General features: G+C 37.0%; 1 protein-coding gene and 1 long non-coding RNA gene across 3 annotated transcripts in view; one reads left to right on the top strand and one right to left on the bottom strand.

The window, feature by feature from the left end:
• TRPC4 (transient receptor potential cation channel subfamily C member 4) overlaps positions 1-20,047 on the bottom strand; it is a 161,806-nt gene that overhangs the window by 134,132 nt on the left and 7,627 nt on the right. The gene's annotated exons all lie outside the window — the stretch shown is intronic.
• LOC106016737 (uncharacterized) lies at positions 1,124-14,095 on the top strand. Its single transcript, XR_003501008.3, has 4 exons — positions 1,124-1,166; positions 4,049-4,145; positions 7,673-7,743; positions 8,585-14,095. It is a non-coding gene; the product is annotated as an uncharacterized lncRNA (long non-coding RNA).

Raw genomic sequence — 20,047 nt, 5'->3', positions numbered from 1 at the left:
AGGCAAACAAAACAGAGAAGCAGGTGACAAAGGTGACAATAAAGACCAGAACTCATTAGCCACTGACTGATAGGCCATTAAAAATTACTCAGGCACAAAGTCAAAGAGGGTCAACCCTGAAGAGGGTTATCCCCAACTTTGTAACTCATAAGAAGAAAAAGACTAACATGAAAAACATTATTATGGGATATTTTATGGTACTATGTGATTTTTTTTTATTATGGGCTGGAGGAGAAAAGAGTGAGGAAAAGGTGAGGGTCATGGCTGAGCAGAGAGAAACAAGCATGAAAAATAAAATAGGAGGGAACAATCAAAGGAGCTGGTCATGTGTAAACAAGGCTGGACAGCACGCCTGAGAGCCCATGCTTGTGGGGGTGATTGTGGGGGTGCCTGAGAATCTGGGCAGTGATGGGGTGTGTGTTCTCACTAGTGAACTTCAAGCTTGATCAGCTGTCAAGGAAGAACAAGACTGGACTACCTGTACAATGTGTATGTGAGCTCTGGTAGCATTAAGTGTGAGTGCTGTTGAAGTCTGTGCACTGTCTGTGACAGTTGGCATGGCTAGCAGTTATTGCCCTCTGTGTACAGTTGTGTGTGCCTCTGGGATACACACTCAGCCTGATTGAACCTGCACATGGGAAATCAGCAACTGTGGGACCAGGATGCAGATGGACTATGATGGATTTCAGTTTAGATGTGGGACATAATGTATTTCCCACCATTTTCCCAAATGATAAATGTATTTATTTTATTATTTTTTTTTAATAAAAAATATCCTCCAAGCAGAGATAGAAGCTCCTTGATTCAGAAAACACTTTGGCATTGTCCTGGTTTCAGTTAGAATTAATTTTCTTCCTAGTAGCTGGTGGAATGCTGTGTTTTGGCTTAGGATGAGAAGAGTGCTGATAACACCCCGATGCTTTAATTGTTGCAGAGCAGTGCTTATACTAAGCCAAGGACATCTCAGCCTTTTGCTCTGCCCTGCCAACGGGCAGGCTGGGGGTGCACTAAGAGCTGGGAGGGGACAGACCCGGGACAGGTGACCCAAACTAGCCAAAGGGGTATTCCATACCATCTGACGTCATGCTAAACAATATATAGGGGTGGCTAGCTGGGGGGAGGGGGCCGGACTGCTCGGGGTTAGGCTGGGCATCAGTCAGCGAGTGGTGAGCAATTGCATTGTGCATCACTTGTTTGTACATATTATTATTACTTTCCTATTATCACCATTGTATCATTATTATTATTATTGTTATTATTATTTTTTGTTATTATTATTTTCCTGTCTTATTAAACTGTCTTTATCTCAACTCACGGGCTTCACTTTCCATTTCTCTCCCCCGTCCCAGAGAGGGAGGGGGGAGGGTGAGCGAACGGCTGCGTGGTGTTTAGCTGCCGGCCGGGTTAAACCACGACAGGCATCTACTTAAATCTCAGTGGGATTTAATGGGCTTTGCCCTACACAGCCATTACAAGTATTTGTGAATGCACAGGACACTAATATAAATGACACAGAACATTTGGATTATAAAAACCTTTGCATCTTCCCTTAAGTCACACCACTTTACATGAAGCAAAATTCTAAGGAAACCATTATTCCAGATCATTTTGCTAACCTATATTTACTTACATCACTCCCTGAACACCGTATCCTGAAAAGCAAAAACATACAAACAAACAAACCAAAAAAAAAAAAAAAAAACACACCACCACCACCACCAACAACAAGAAAACACTCATCACCAAAACAAAACTAAACAAAACAAAAGATCTAGGTCAAACTGAGGTAATGCATTCCAGAATTAAGCCATAATCTTGAAATTAATTCCATAATTTCAAGATTGGGTTTCTGTATTTCATAATTGGACTTCAAGAAAAGTGTGTGATATTTTCAGAGCATAAATGCCAGGTGATAAAAAAAGGAGAATTTATTTCTGAACATGCAAAAATTTCCATTGCATTTAAAATGGAAGCAATGTAGCTGATTAAAAGGCATAAAGTGTGTAGTCAGTGCATTTAACTTTGACCTCTCTAACAACAACAGTAAAATTATTGAATTTTTTGCTTACAGATCAGTTTATCACACTTTCTTTTTTTCCCTTCCCCAAGACATTAAAAGTTCACTGTGCTATCTTAGTGTTAGTTAAACCCTAAACTCATGCTTAGGAATTGCAAATATTTTATTTCCAGAATAATGCTGCATACCACCTTCACCTCCATTCAAAGATACAAAAAGACATAAATTTCGCAACAGTGAATAAAGAGAACTCATGTATGCAGCTCCATATTACAGACTATATATATGCACTCATATATAGTCACAGCTCTTCTTGCATCAGTGAAAATTTGATCATGCTTATATAATGTGCTTAGAAGGGTCTCCTAGAAGTGGAACAAAAGACATCAGAATAGCTGTACTTGTGTTCAGTTACCTGGTGAGCAAGGCACTGGGCTGGAATTCAAGATATCAGTGAGATTGGGTGAGTCACATTGCCCAGTGACTCACAGAATTAGGATTATGAAACTGGTTTACCACGGGACAAGTGCTGCATGCAGAAGAACTATTACTGTCATTCCTGTCAAGGGAACAGTGTCTAATACTGCCCTTATTTAACTTAATGAACAAATTGCAAATTGATATGGCTAAAAACTCAAACTAAAGTCAACATTCACAAGTTGGAACGAATCTGGGATGAAGCCACTGAGCCTACTTGTATATGCATCCAAACTGCACATAGGCTGCTGGACTGGCTCATCAATGCTGTTTTTACCCAATTTCCAAGAAATATTTTAAATATTTAAACTTTTAAAATAATATCTACTAAAATTCCTTTTAGAGAATGCCTGCACAACGAGAAAAATGTAGAAAATTTCTAAATCTCCATTTGCTCTCAGATTTCTTTTGAAATATATATGTACAGGTAGCAATTACTTTAAATATATCATTTTTAAAACATTCAAAATTTTCTTCACTTTTATTCTATTTTATATTTATTCATTTCCAATTAGCTGTGACATCAACAGAAAACTAATTCTAAGTACAGTGAAGGAAAGGGTGAAGAATCATCATAACTAAGAGTATTTTTAAAATGTTTTTAAAAAAAAAATCTGTCTTTAGCAACACAGATGGAGTAGCAGGCATACTTATTGTAAATGTACTTCCTGTGGTCAGTTAGCACTGTTTCTGTTCCTTGATTAAGTAAACTTAGCCCATGTAGTCAGGAATGTCTATAAAGAACAAGTTTTAAACCCTGTCATACAAAATTTTTGTGGAAACTGAGCTGAATTGTCATTTGAAAAAAATAGTAGTGAATAAACACCTTCTGGGGAAAAAAATAATAATAAATCTCATCAGATTAAAATAATTTTTTCTTATTAAAACAATCAAAATAGTACTAAGTCTTGACTGATACTACTGATACTAGATCAGACCACAAATATCTGTCCTGCATCTGTCTACGTGATAGTTAGAAAATAATGTATATACAGGTTGTTTTTCTTTCTGGTATATCTCAGAGTACTTTGCAAATGTTTACAAGAGTACTTTACAATTGTTAACAAAAGGAAGCTTGACACAAAACTAATCCCTTCTCTAAAATCATTTGGATGCTATCAAATACAAGGGCCAGCACTTTCCTTAAGAAATTATTTAGGAAAAAATTCATTAGATTAGCTATGACAAGCTCTCAAGATTTTTTTTTTTTTTTTTTTTTTTCCCTGCAGAAGTAGTTCCACCTACATACTACAATGTTTATTATTCTGTTCACTGCTAAAAGTCTAGTGCAGTCTCTGGTTTGGAAGGAAGTACTGACAATATTTTTTGATATATAACTCTTCGTTCTTAATTTTTCCTACTATACACTAAACGTACTATGATAAAACTAAAGCATGACTTTTCCTTTAGGTACTTTTTCTTCTAACAGTCAGATAGGTGAAATGTGCAGTTCAACAATACTCATCTGCAATTGTATGTCCCTTATTAAAACATGATCTTTTTTTTTTCTTTTTTTCTTTCTTTCTTTTTTTTTTTTTTTCTTTTTTTCCCAAGGCAGTAGTTATTAGCTACCTACAGCTTGTAAATGCATAGCTGTATGATTAGAATGAAGTACGACCTCATCTCTCTTAACATAAGCAGTCCATTTCAGGTAGGATGACTTACTACCGTGTTCTGTTATTGCTATGACTCCTGTTTTGTCCTGCCTTCTTCCTCCTTTTTCTCTTCTAGTTAACATTTACGATAAGTATAAACAGACCACACTTGGCAACTGCAAGATCCAGATGCCTTGCTTGGGAATGTATTTCCAATGTCTGCCTTTGAGGTTTGTACCTTCATTAGCTATGCTTCTAGCAATGCTGATGGAGCACAGAGGTCTATCTGAGCTGGCTCATAGGACATTCTCTCTTCTCCTGCTTCTCTCTGACTCATTTCTGAGTCTCAGGTTAGAACATTTATCTTAATTCTTATATACAAAATAATAATTTCTGTTGATAATTACCTCTAAAGTGTATGTATAAAACTTCTCATACCAAGCAGCCTTCAAATGGAAATATGCTTAGTTTTTACTTTACGCACAATTAAAATTCTGGATGACTATTTCTTTATTCATCTTTGTAGAACTAAAAAACAAAAACAGAACAACAAAAAGAAAAAGCCTAAAACAATGTAGCCAATCACTGACCAATTCCTGTCTTATAATGTGTTATTGTTGACAATAATCATGTCATTAGGAAATATCATTCTTCAGGGTAAGTAATGTATGTTTTGGATCATGGCAGATAAATACAATGACATCAGGGAGAGAAGGGATTAAACTGGTTAATCAGAAGTGAGATCTTTTAATTGTAGAGCCACTAAGATCTAATGTAAAGATTTTGAACTATTAGCATGAGTTTAATAGGCCAAGCCTTAGATTAGTCTGGGGCTCAGCAGAGCCCTAAATGGAGTGTGTAGCTCTTATCACAGTAGAAATTATGAATTTTGGTGAACGATCACAGACATTTTAAACGATGAAGGAACAACATTCTCTTCAAGCAACTTATATTCACTGGAAGAGAAAGCAAAGATATGGAGTCTAATAGACTTTTCTAGGTAAATCAAGATTTTATAAAATACCAGTCCTTAATGCATGAATTGCACAGAGAGAGTTTAACATCACCTTAAGCTATAAAGAAGCTGACCTTTAGATAGCACACCTGTTGTCTTCGGTCCAGGAAGCTGAAGAGCACAATATTGTCTCTTATTATGTATACTGAAAGAAAAGAATATCATATCTATGCTGACACACAGTACAGAGGTGATTATATGCCTACCCCAAAGCTCTTGAGACAGGTCCAGTTACGTTTTATTGGCCCTTTTGCTTTGTGACACAGTGAAGAAAGCAAAGGATTACAATGTGCATAAACAATTCTGCCAGAAGACCAATGGCATCAGCTTGAAGTAAAAAGAACAAAATCTAGGCACTTTTTTTGTTTGTTTGTTTGTTTGCTTGCTTTTTGGGGGAGTGTTTGTTTGTTGTTTTGCATTCATATAGTTTGCCTTTTCCTAAATGAAGATTTGCTGTCATATTTTACACTTTTATTGAGATGATTTTAATCAAACATGGTACAAATTGCAGTGAGAACTGAAGAGTTTTCATAGGGAGAATTAAAAAGGTGAATTTACCTTCTAGGACAACTACCAACATATTGGCTCATTCATGAGTTTAACCAAGAAGATACTAAGTGTTAGATCATCTGATTTAAGGCTAATTGCAGTAAACAGTGATCCATGAGAGCCAAAGGAACCATAGCAAGTGAAGGAAACCCAATAACCCATCTGAACCTGTCTGGTTCCTAAAACCCTCAAAGGGGAGCAATTTGACCTGCTGCTGTGAAACTCATCCAGAAGAGTCAAAGCAGAAAACTCTCTCCATAAACCCATGCAAACAAGAGGAGTTTATCACCTACAAGGCATAGAACTTCTTGTGAGATTCAGGGAGAAGAAATTGTTAGGATTGTGTAAAACTTATTGCAGAATGCTCCAAGGAGTTGAGACGTGTACAAAATTTATTATGGTGTGTTTAGAAGAAGGATCAAAAGGAGGGGAAGAGAGAGATTACGGTGGATTGGGAAGAAATAAATATGTGAAAATAGACAATGGGATAAGAAGGGTTGGTCAAGTTCAGACAGGTTGCTGGTCAGCACACTTGTTTGACTAAAGCCTGCACTTGATTGCTGTGGTCTACCTCACCTTCTCATTAAATTCTATTCTTCACCACCTTCTGCATGGGTGTGCTGTCTACTCTGAGTGGTTGTGAGTTAACACTTGCAAACTTCAGACTCACTAGCAGGCAAGGAAGTTATGAAGTCTGAGTAGCAGCACTTGGAGGGGAACCATGAACTTCAGGAGCAGGTGTCAACATCAGGGAGAGATGGGATCTGGAGCCAGCTGCTGGCTACATTGAGTGCCTAAGGTCAGCAACCACAGGGAACCACATCGAGATGAGGAACAGGACCAGAAATTCTGCAGTAATCCTGCTTTTATGTGAATATAGTTTATAAGCACTGGTAGAGGTGTTATGTTCTGCCTGTGTTGATCTGTGTGGCCATATCTTCTTTTTGTGCATATGTTTGCACATGCATCTTTAGGGAATACATGGGTTGGGTTGGACATGTGGACATGTAACTGCAGCCTTCGATCCATTAGGATGGGGCAAGAGTAATCCCTTTGGGTACAGTAATCAAAGTTGGTCACATATAACAGTATTTTTGGTCACATAAAACAGTACTTTTAATTACTCTTGTCCAGCAGAGAAAACCAAGGGACCTCAAAGATGCTGTACGTCTCCATTTTTATTTTCACCATTTTTTCTTGAGTCAAATATGACTAAACCTTATCTGTATGGTTCTGCAACCCTGTCAAGATTTTTAGCAAAAGCAGGACTGAGCCGTTGCAGACTGAACCTTTTTCTTTCTGAAAGAGTAATGCAAATGTTCCAAAGCTTTGCATGGAGAAATGTTATCAACCAGAATGATCTATGTCAAAAAGATCAAGATGTGGGGCGCTACTGGAATCAAGTGAATCCCAGATCAAAACACATCAGAAGCATAATAAGCTTTGCCATGCAGCCATTGAGAAAAGAACTCTGCAACACAACAGGAAATGAAAAGTGCAGTCAACTTTTTTTTTTTTTTCTTTTTTCTTTTTTTTCAGATTATATAGCAGTGACTGGAGTTATAGACTTCACGGATTTTCTGAACTACAAGATTATCATCCCTAAGGCTATGTCATAGATGCATGTGATAGAATCATACTACCTTTATATTTTCTGTAGCTAAAAACTGGATTATAAGGCAGGATGTGGAAGGTAGACAGTGAAACATTTATAAGGTCAGTGGTATTTCTCACAATTTGGAAACGTCTCAGCCACAGGTTTTCTGTGGGGCATTGGCCTACTCAGCTTTCCCTGTACTTTGGCTGTTCATATATTGTGCTGTCAAACACAGACGACACCTCACAGTGTTAGGGAATAGACAACACTCAGACAGGCACAAAATCTTCAGACATTTCCCTGATGAAAATCAAAATTTCTCTAGATCATGGCTGGGTTATGTTTCTGTCAATGCCAACTGAGTAGGAACTTGACTACGAATGCATCTCAACAGTACTGTAATATCAATTCTAATTTTTCAGGTAGACATGACAAAAATGAGATTGAATGATGACTCCTTTCCCCTCAATGGACAACTGGAAAGACAAATGAGGTATTCTGTTAACTTTTTATTAAATGATCTCCAATTTATTTTCCTTGGATTTCTTGAAGAGGAACACATGTACTGAAATTACATTTCAATGAGTGAATGTAACTTTTTGATACATGTAATTAGAGCATAAAAGACAGAAAAGAACTGCAGTTTCTGAATGGCTCAGTGGGTAGTCTCCCTGCTTTTATTTTCAGTATTAAGTGACTCAGTAAATTCCTATTCTCTTAAATTCTACAGTTTCACAGGCCTGGCTGTTATGTGTTTTTAACAAACTCAGAATTACAAGATCAGCTGGGTGGAGAGTCATTAGAGTGCAAAAACAGTAAAAGCTCAACTGAATAATGGAAGTTTTTATGCAATTTGCATTTGATCCATATGCTACAGTGAGTAATAAGCAGAATTTTAACAAATGTATGGGAATTAAAAGGCCTAATTACTGATATTAACAAGCATTTCCAAAAGATAATGATTCAGATTTTACAAAGTCGTTTGATCTGTATTTCAAATAGAAGAATAAAATTTATGCTCCCAGCATTGAAATAGACTTCCATAAACAAAATAGCAGATATTTTATAAATCTTCTTTTCTTGTCTAAGCTTAAATGAGTCATGACCAGTTACATTCCCATGTGTCTCAGCTACCTCTGCCAAGTTGGTTCCAGGGAAAAAAAAAAAAAAGTATTCTGTTACTCTTGTTTTATAAGATGGGGAAAGGCAAAGAATTTGCAGTCATGGTTCCAGAAAGATAAGATTAATTTTCTCTAATTAATATGTCCATTTTCTGTCAAAAAGAATTTGCTTCACTTATACTAATGGAAATATATATTTTTCTTTCATTTCAGAGTGGCACAAAGGATTGAACATGCATTTTTAGTGTCCTCCTCTCAAAAAATAGTCAGCAGAACTGAAAAACGTTCAGAGAAGGGCAACAGAATAATTAAACTTACAGAAAAGCTTCCAAAAGTTGAATGACTAAGTTAAGTTTGAAATCTTTTTTTTTTTTTTTTTTTTAAAGTTTGAAAAAATGTGAAAGACTAACGGTAGGTGTAATATCGATATGTGTAATTATGGGTGTCAAGAAGAGGACAAACATGGATTAAATGTTCACTATCTTTTTCAAGTATGAGATGTAAAAGCAATCGAATGAAGGCAGTATGCACCAGGTTCAAGAAAAACAAGAGCTGATGAATTTTCTCATTGTGACCTGAGGGATTAATTGCTGAAGGATTGTGAAAATGTTAAAAGTGTATATGGCTTACACAGAAGACTGAATAAATTTGTGAAACAAAAATCCAAAAAAGATTACAAAACATATAGAAGCCATATCTGTCAAAGACCCTAATCCGTGGTTAGAGTCTGGGAGAGCACTATAAGAAATGATGCTGTACACATTCTGTCTTACTGTACTCCTGTCCAGAACTATGCTTTTTTCCCACTGTCAAACACAACTATTAGGCTTAAATGGGATTAGATAGAGTCAGTAAGGATGTAACTGTGTTAACATTAATTGAAAAAAACTCCCATTAACTTCAACATAAGCTATTTCCTTCATTTCACTGAATCAGTTATTATCTTCCAGGCTTTACTTCACCAAAGATTTCAAGTTCACCGCTACATTGCACAAGTAATGAGATTTATATACCCTATACAGGGGAAATTAACACTGCCTTTTAGTAAAAGTAACAAGAGTTTTTCAAGCACACAGAAAAACACAAATTAATCCAGAATGGTTTATGCTTGAAATGGGACTCTTACACTTTGAATTTATTTCAGGTGAAAAAAAGAATTGTTTCTTTTTTTCAGTTTAATCTACCTGTTCAAGTAGAACATATTCATTTTAAGAGATTTTTTACAACTCTTTCTTTCTTTGGAGTTTTTCTTACTTGACTTCCAAGACTTGATGTAGATCTTGGTCTGTGTTGCTTCTTACAACACAGCTAGAGGATGTTTTGAGACCTAAATACCTTTAAGAATTTTGTATCACGCAAATATGTAATTCCTTTACTTCTCAAAAGCTGCAAGGCATGCTACAGTTCAGCAATTCCATCCATGTTTATTGGGCTTATGTGGAAGGGTTTTGGTAACAAGGGAACTGCTGGAGTGGCCTCTGTAAGAAGAGCCCAGAAATTACCCCATGTCAGAGCCAGCTCCAAAAGGGACCCAGCACTGGCCAGATCTGAGCCAGTAAGTGACTTTGTTAGCACCTCTGTGAGATTTAAGAAAGGATTAAATAAACAAATAAATAAATGCTGTGCATCAGCAGCTGGAGGAGAAGAGTGAGTTGACAGATACGCAAAATATTTCAGCCATCACCCAGGTGAACACATTGTCACCTGGCTGTTCCAATGCTGGAATAACAGGGCCAGTTGCCAGGACGTAGAGAATGGAGAAGCCAAGCAGCTGGGATCCCTCTCTAGGGAAGTGACCATTGACAAAGTGATTGAGAAAGGGACACCAGTCCTCCGACTCTGGAGGCACCTCCTGTTAGGCATGAAGGACTGGTAACACTTCGAGGGAGATGTTATATGTTGCCCAGTGTACCACCATGGAGAACTATATCCAGTGCCTGAGTAAGATAGCTGTGCTGGAGGTGATTTATAGTGAAATGGATGACAAGCAGGTATCCAAAGATCCAGTCATGTGGTCTACATGGTGGAAGTTTGTACAGAGCAGACCAGTGGCAGCAATGGACTGGAAAGATGAAGAGGAACCAACAGTGGACGTAGTGGTCAGCCAATTCTTTCAATACGAATATCTCCTTTCTCTGTTATGGGCCTGCAGCTCAGTTGTGGAGAAACTGTCCCAACGGGTTCAGCAGCTTGAAGAGCATAGATTTTCCTCCTCACCTATATGGACCAGTACCTCAGCTATGAGGTACCTCAGAGACAGCGCTTTCCTGCTCAAGGGAAAGGATACTGTGGATGCACACCACATTGCACCCTGTGGTTTTATTTGAGTGGCCATAAGGAGGACATGAGGAAGTGGAATGGCAAACACACTTTGAGCCTAGAAGCTTGGGTATGTGAACTGCAAGGAAAAATAGCAGCCAAAAAGTGTTCTTCTAGGAAAATTACTGCTCCAGTTTCTATTGGGAAGCTTTCCAGAAGGAGCAGAAGGGCTCATCTTACTATTGACCCTTAGGAAGGGACTTCTGTTTCACATTTGAAAGAATTAAATGACGGTCAGGACTATGGTCAGGATTAGAGGGACCCTGCCTCTGGATAGGCAGAAGAAAGGGACAACCAGATTTATTGGACTGTGTGGGTATGATGACTGGCACATCAGACCCACAGGAGTACAAGGCTCTAGTGGACAAATTGTGAGAAATAAATTTGTGTTTTTGCAGTGGAAAATTCCACTAAACTTGTATATTCAAAAGTGATTATGCAGGCATAACAGTGGTATTACAGTGGGAAGTATGTTAAATAGATAAGGGGAAGGTCCCATTGTCCCAAAATAAGTAGTACTCAGCCAATTAGGAAACGGGGAGAATCAATTGTTGGGTAATACAGAATATAAGGCTATGATATACTTTTGCTGGGTGCTCCTTCTTGCAGGATGCCTGCCATTACAATTGTGAATAAAAATGCTACTTCACTGAGATGCTCTCCTGAGCCTGTGTTATGGGCTACAGATTGTTTCTCACAACCTGCACGCAGAGTACCCTAATGTCAACAAGTTACCAAGAGGCAGAACCCCTCTGTATTTCTAGAGTAGGGCCTAAGGGTGCCTACATGAAAGCTGGAGAGAGGCTCTTTATCAGGGAGTGTAGTGATAAGGCAGGGAGTGACGGCTTTAAACTAAAAGGGGGTAAATTTAAATTAGATATAAGGAAGAAATTTTTTACCATGAGGGTTGTGAGGCACTGGAACATGTTGCCCAGAGAAGTTGTGGATGTCCCATCCCTGGAAGTGTTCAAGGCCAGATTGGATGTTTTTTTTTTTTAGCAACCTGGTCTAGCGGAAGGTGTCCTTGCCCATGGCAGGGGGTTGGAATTGGATGATCTTTAAGGTCCTTTCCAACCCAAACCATCCTGTGAGTCTATGATTCTAAGGGTGACAAAGGGATCCCAACAGCTGTCAGTATTCGAGGCCAAAGTGAGCCTAAATAGGAATGAGTGGCAAAATCACCCCATTATGTCTGGCTCAGAGGCAGTTTGAAGAGAATAAAGCCATTCAGCTGGCCCTTAAAGCTGCCAAAAGATAAAAGTGGCCAGTGTTCTATCTTTATACTGACACATAGATGGTGGTAAATGCCCAGTGGGGGTGGCTACAGCAGTGGAAGTGAAATAATTGGCAGCAAAGCGTTAAACCCAATGGGCTGCTGTATTGTGGCAAGACATTGCCGCCTGAGTGGAAAGCATTGATGTAAAAATATGAAATACACATGTTCACATTTCCAAGAACGGTGCTACTGAAGAACATCAGCATAAGAAGCAGGTGGAGCTGACCTGAAAGAGGATGCAGCCCATGGAAATCCCTCACAGGAGCAGACTCCAGGACAGAGCAGTAGCTTTTTGAGGAGGAGCCCACGGTGGAGCAGGAGATCTGATGGAAGCTGCTGCCTGTGGGGGACCCATGCTGGAATAGTCCATTCCTGACAGATGGACCCTGTAGTACCGGAGCAATGTTGGAGCAGTTCTTGAAGAGCTGCTGCCTGTGGGCAGCCCCTGCAGGTTCAGTTTGGGAAGGACAGCATCCCGTGGAAGGGACCTCATGTGGAGCAGGAGCAAAGAGTGACCATGAAGAAGTGGCAGAGACAAAGTGTCAGGGACTGATCACAGCCCCCATTCCTTGTTCCCTTGTGCTGCCTAGGGCAAGGAGGAAGTAGAAGAGGATTGATGAGGGGGGGAAGGTGTTTTAAGTTTACTTTTGTTGTGTTATCAATAGATAATAAATTACATTTATCTTCCTATGCTGAGTCTCTTTTGCCCATGATGGTAATTGGCAAGTCATCTCCCTGTATGGTGGTCTCAATCCATGAGCCTTTCTTTCATCATATTTTCTCTCCCTGTTCTTTTGAGGAGTGAAAACAAGAGAGCAGTATGGTGGAGCTTAGCTGCCCATCAGTGTGAAACCACTACACCATGATACTACATATCTGACTTTTGGTGTCACTCATATAATGTTATTTAAGGCTGTAGTGATATTATCATATTTGTTTTCTTTTGCTTTCCCAGGCAATCTTAAATACATTCTTGTCTACCCTTTGATTTCTTTAATGTGAAATCTCCAAGATGATATATGGTAACATGTTCCATCCTCAAATGCCAACACTCCAGTAAGCCAGCCTGACCCACCATTCATATTATCTTTCAATCTTTATTGCTTCTAAAATGTCAAAGGCCTTAGGACTACTCAGTAGTTGAAGTAACGTAACAGCTGAAGTCACTGGCAAAGCAAACTTTGACTTAGCTGGGTAGGAGATTACTCACAGTGCATGGAATAAATTTTTGTAAGACTGTGGTTAAGGAAATGATAAATTAATTCATGAATCTATGATTTCTGTTTAAATGTGACAGATGTTACAGATCAGAAAACTATGAAGACATGCATGATGTATATAACAATACTGCTACATTACAATTGCAGTTGAATAGTTCTGGCACATCCTAAAATCTACTGATTACTAGTAGATTACTACTAGTAATCTAAAATTACTACTACCTATTTCAATATCATATACACTAGCAAATGATAGAACTAGCGTTTGTTTTTGTTTTTGTTTTTGTTTTTGTTTTTGTTTTTGACTCACTGTGATCTGGCTTTAGTGTTACCACTCAATCTTTTAATCTTCTACTTCAAGCCATCTCTTTCCTCTTCAACAAACCACTTATTTTCTACTCTTAAAACCTCTTCCAAATCTCTTCAGTATTTTTCTGTTCCCTGGCATGCTTCCTCCTATTCTTTGTGCTTTATTTAAACAGTCTCTTAATCGTTTGGAATTGAACAGCTGTTAAACCTTCTTTTAAGTTAGTCTTAATTACTACCACTTTCTATTTTCATCTCTAATCTATTTTATAACTGTAATCCTGTATCAATTAATTTCCAATTTATATATATATAACGTGATGTAGAAATTCTGGAAATTTCCTCTTCTTGTTTTTAGCATTATAGAACACTTGAGGATGCTTGCATTTATTTCTATTATTTCAGTCATGTTTCTGACAAATACTGAAACCTAGAAAGACAATGGAGGAAGATGGGTGAAGTGAAGATGACAGTTGCCACACTTCGCAACTTCAGACCTCTGATTAGGAACAGATTCATTGTAAGAACTCTGGAGATATTAAGCTAAGATAACTTAAGATTTGTCACTCACTGAGGGACTTCCAGAGGTTGTTTCAGCCTCTAATATATTTGGAGATGATGATTTGTCCCTGAAGAGTGATATTCAGTTTCTTTGCACCAGCATTCGAGGTTTATTTAGACAGATGAAGGAAGAATCCAAGTGCCCTCAATGTCTGTTTGTGTTCCAACACTGGGACAGAGCTCTTGTGTTTTGTTTGATGAGACACAGGACGATTATTATAATGATTAAAAATTGAATATATGATTGTGAACAATAAGGCGAAAAGTGATACAATATTAAAGGAGAGAAAACACTCCGAAAATATGAATGAAAATCATATCATCTTCCCTAATAATGATGAAAAGAGCCTTCTTTATAGACCTGAGCAAAGGTCAGTCTGTGTTTTACCTATGTTATTCAGAACAGCTGCAACTGACTTCCCTTGAATCAGCAGTTCTGTTTTGCAAACTACTTTTGGCTATTATTTCTGTTTCTGATCTGGCAGCCCAAGCCAAATCTTTACATTTTACCCATTTTTTTTTTTTTTTAGTATTAGCTATTACTCTCACTTGAAGTTACCAGTTCCACTGTATAAATTATTAGCTAGCAAAGGAAATACTGTCTATGGATGATAGATATTAATGAGTAAGAAATCATTTAACCTTTCTGTGCCACAGCTCAGAAAACTTTTAAATATTTTTTAAAGCATATGAGATCAAGATCTGAAAAGTAATTGCTATGGATGAGTCTGTAACTAACTCCAACAGTGTTATATAGAGAAGTCAGAGGAATTGTCTGTTTTTGTCCTCTTCAGCCCTTTACACTCAATTACTCTGTGCAGCTACTTCACAGACCCATGCAAAAAGAATGCTGCTTATTTGCTTATTCAGTGTTCTGTAGATAGGTGAATACAGGGATGTTCAAGAAGTCCAAGTCAACAAGTTGGATTAGTGATTTATTAGATATTTCAAGTAACTGCTTGTCTGAACAAATTGACAAGGACCATACTCAGGTGCATGTCACAGGGGGATTGAAATTATTGGGCCAGGCTGTCATTTTCTATATTGGCTTAGATGATACACACTGCTTACTCTAAAATTCCTTTTCTCGTTGTATTCTGAATCCTCCTCCTCTATTCCATTACAGTTCTTACAGAAGATCAGAAAACACAGCTCCCAGGCATCTGCCATTGCAACACCTCTGTGAAACAACCAGCAGGATGCTGAAGGATCAACTACTTTTTCCTTTTGTATCATGCACACTGTTGTCTCCAATCTCAGAAGCAGGATTCTGAGGAAGATTGAAGCTGCATAGCATGAGAGTATCCTGTCTGCTTTCAAAACCTTTCCTTAACAGCTGCCCTGTTCAGTTCATGTTAGGATTAAAAATGTTGTTGCTAGATTTACATGGATGTGATTAATAGATTGCTGTGTTTTTAAATGGGTGAGTTATTATTTTTACATAAAAGTCTAGAAAAAAATCCTTCTTGATAATAAAAAAAATGAAAAATACTGGCTCCATCTTAGTCAAGCTGTTTTTGCTACCAGATTTAGGAAAAACATTCCCTAGTAGAAGCTGTGACTGTTAGCACAGTGTCAGGGCTCGTCAGCTCCATGCCCAGAAGTTGCTGGCTGTTAAAGAAGCCTCTGTCTCCTGGGAGTTTCTGAACTTGTAAGGAAAGGAAATGTCTCTGGACCACTATTAATTTTCCATACCCTGGTAGGTTGCCACTATAGTTAAATTTACAGCCTTTTTTTGCTTGTGGGGGCAATTAAGCTACAGTTGGCCAAGAACTTAACTTAAACACTTATCATTCAAATCATATGAGCCAGTGCAGAGAGAGTTAAATATTCCCAGCCAACAAAATGCAGATAACTTCCTGTATATGCACACACAAGACAGAGAGATACTTTAATAGGTTATGTTATGGACCTCAGCATAGACCTTCTCTTACACTTGCAGGAGCAAAATTAACTTTTAACGCGTCCCAGTAAAAGGCAAGCACATAGTGCAGATAAATATCTATGTATATGAAAACTTATGTATGTGTTTTTCTGTTATGTGTATATATATAGGCATATGTGTATACTGTACAAATGTACATGCACATACATATATATCTAAAAACATATTTTGTCACAGAATACAACTTGGACATCCATAAATCTATAAATCTTTCAGATGATCAATGTATACACTATAGTTTCCTTCAAAATACTCGAACTATAAACATAATTTCTTGTATTTCCTATAAAATATTCCATTCCTAATGAAATCCCCACGTTGGAAATTAATTTTATTGTAATGTTTCAAGCTATTACTATGTAAAGTCATTGAGATATCACAAGGCATAAAGCAAAGTTGGGGAAACTGAACAAAAATCTTGATGATTCCTACATTACACAGCACCTGGTTTCATAATTGACATAAATAGATTAAACATTAAATGAAAACTGTGTTTCCTTATGTTCATTGAAATATATGTCATTTACTGGAATTATGAATAACAGCTTGAAGGTATTGAATATGTAAGAGTACATTAGAGTTTTGCTTATAATAGAGACTTCCAAGACTGATTTGTTGCTTTGATGTGCCATAATCTTGAACTGGCAACCAGTTTTCTAGTGATGCTAACAAAAACTGTTCGGAATGGTTCCTGAATGTTCTAGAAACCATAAAAAAAAAAAAAAAAAAAAAAAAAAAAACTTGTTTTAAAAATTACAGATGTCATCATCTGTTTAATTTGGTTTCAATTAATTTACCAACAACAGAAAAATTCAGGGATTCTTATAATCAGATACAGTGAGATTTTAGTTCTTGTCATCTTGTCAACTATGTCTGTATATGTAAAGAGAAGATTCACTGCTTCCCTTCTTCCCTTCAGTAAAAGATTAAATGTGAACTGCAAAAGGAAAAAAAAAAAAAAAAAAAAAAAAAAAAAAGAATTTAGATAGAGAATAAAGTGACAGAATGGTTGCAAACCCTTGCCACATTACACACAGTAGCTGTGTGGGTTGCAACCATGGGTGGTAACAATGACAGCAAATAGATGAGTGTTTTAGGCCTACATGTTTTTCTAAAACACTCTACAGCATGAAGTTTTTAGAGTAGGTTCTCCCCAACTTGTAATTGCATTGGCTGCATTGGAATGGAGAATGAGACTCAATTTATTTTTTATAAACTGATGAATTATTGAGAAGAAACAAGAAGCTGCCAGAGCATTATAATTCTCTTGGAACCAAGGGGGCAAATTTTTGAAATAACATCTTCTGTCTAAACCAATGCATGTATGACTGATGAAAAGACACGATAGTTTCATTTTGTATTTCATAGACTTTCACTAAAGGGAGCTAGAATTTCAAAGGAATTTTACTATTATCATAATTTTAATTAACCTGTGGTTTTCATATTCTCCACCCCGAACAGTGCACACAGTTGCAATTTAGAGCAAACAAGTATGCAAATAAATAGAAGAGCAGGTAGTTTGTGGGATTTTAGGAAACTTTATGATATGCAAAAGCTGCTATTTTTAATTTTTTTTTGAATATGGCAACTTTGGCTATAAAACGGGCTTGTTAAATCACAGCTACCCATACAATAAAAGTGAAAATAATAGGAGTTTTCTCAGACATTTGTGATAAAGGAATGGAAAAAAATGCCAAAACAAAAACAATTAAAAAAAAATCATATCTCTGTGAACCAAAGTAATTTTTCCAAAGAAAAATGACAACATTAAGACTAGAAACATCTTTACCATAATTACATTACATGTAAAGTTCTTAAATTTATGCTGGATTCTCCATAATGGATTAGTATAGTACTAATATTTTCCTTGTTATAATATAGAGAATATTCACCTGATCTTTCAAATTATACCACTGAAGCCTACATTCAGTCAACTGTCTCATACTGAGGAAAGGAATGAAGTGAACACTTAACAAGAAGCACCCTATGAAGCACTGTTATCAGTAGAATACCAAGACTTCTTTAAACTTCCTTGAATCAAGACTTTAATTGCAAAACACATGGAACATTTTATTTCTTTAAAATAAAATCTGTTGCATGCTGACCATAAAGCTTAACTATTTTGAGCTGTTGACTCATGTAGGTAATTCTTATTGTAAAATTTGTTTTTAAGAGAAAGGTTTAAGGAAAGTGTTAAAATAAAAGTAAACATTGAGTTAAGCAAGAAAGAACTAATGGAAGATGACTGAAGTGTTATTTTGTCCTAGAGTACTTGTTTACCAAACACGTATATTTCCATAAGGCAATCAAGCCTTGAAAGATGTCTATTATCTATCTACCAATGGGAATATCATGGAGAATATGATCAGAGATGACCTATTTGAATGTGCTAGTGTCTCAACTGTCTTCACTGTTTTGTTGTGGTTTTTGTTTTTTGTTTTTTAATTGTTATTATTAATTTATTTATTTTATATATATATGACGGCTTTGAAATGAAAACTGTTTTGTCTATTATTGTTTTGAAATGTCAAGTTATTTCTGTCTTCCATGAAGTCTCATTCATGCACTTGCTACTTTGTCCAAAGTAAGTAAAACCTCAAAACAAGTGTAGTTGTATGTTACCGCTGAGGAGCAATGATTACCACAATGATGTTACCACATCAGCAATGATTATTCCTGAATGTAAGGACCCTGAAATGTAGACTTCAGGTAGTGCAGAATACTCTGTGCAAGGTTACTGGTTCCCTGGGTGTTATTAGCATTGTATTGAAGAATTACAGATGCTTTGAGGACTGACCAGATAAAAAGGTCCTTGCACATATCTCATCGGACAGACACTGCAGGCACACACATGGGTACTGTCGTCCTAATGGCTTGGATGGCCGGTTACATCCCAGAGTCTTGTGCTTGGTGACACTAAAGCCAAAATGAAATCCACTTCAGTGTCACTAAGAATTCAACTACAGTTTCTGGACTTAATATAATGAATGAGTGGGTGGGAAATAAGGGGTAAGGGCAAAAGATCAAAGGCACGTCAGTAAGAAGACATCAGTAAAACAATGTGGTGCTTCACCAGTTGCCCTAACAAGGAAACAGAATGTGATGAGAGTAACGTCCCTTCAAAAAAATACAATGAAAGGGAGGATTAAAAGGCTTTCATCCAGACCCTATCTCATGCTTGGACATTTTTTGAATTATTAAAACCTAAAAGGATAGATCTTTGTCTTCAGTTAACCCACAGGAATTCTTCAAATAGAGGAAAGTTCCCAATGGGCCTGAAGCCAGCAGAGGCAGTTGTGAAAAGCAGGTGGTTCCTAGTAAGTGGGTGAAGAGGAAGCATTTTGGCAATGAGCAATAAATCCTTCTTTTATCCTAACCCACCTCTACAAAATTCAGTGTGTCTGTTAGATCAGACTGTGCAAGCTCTCAGGTAGGACAAATACCTGACCACTGAAATGCAATCCAGCTCACCAAGAATCCTCTACTTTGTTCCTGTGGACAAAGGCACTCTCAGAAAAGGGGAGATTCAAACCTTTGGTCAGAGCCCTTGTTTTAAATATTGTGGAAGAAACAAATCCTCAAACAAGAGATTATTATTATTATTATTATTATTAAAAAAGTAATAAGTTTAAGGAAGTTTATAAATTATACATTAAGATAGTGCATTATACATTATACATTAAGATAGTTTAGTGATAAATGTACTTAATCATCTCAAATCAGTTCCGTATTTGGTACAACTGGCTTCAGTCCATAAACAAATATGTTCAAAGTTAATATCTCTAAGTTAAACAGTCATAAATAAAATGTTTTTATGTGAGTGTGTAGACCAAAATGCACTTTTGTAATTGCTCCGCACAAGAAAATAAAAAAAAAAAAGGAGAAAAGGAGTAATTATAGCACAGGACTAAGTACAAACTAAGGACTAAGTACCTATGCCATCAACTTGCAACATGTGACCTCAGTGCCTTGTATTTTAGCTTCCTGATCAGTTTTTAAAATACTAATATATTCTTTATACTATCGTTATGAAGCTTTATTAATCATTA

This window comes from Anas platyrhynchos, chromosome 1 (assembly GCF_047663525.1).
Source record: "Anas platyrhynchos isolate ZD024472 breed Pekin duck chromosome 1, IASCAAS_PekinDuck_T2T, whole genome shotgun sequence".
Classification (NCBI taxonomy): domain Eukaryota; kingdom Metazoa; phylum Chordata; class Aves; order Anseriformes; family Anatidae; genus Anas; species Anas platyrhynchos.
Note: the sequence above shows the minus strand (reverse complement) of the source record. Positions and strands in the feature narration are given on the sequence as shown.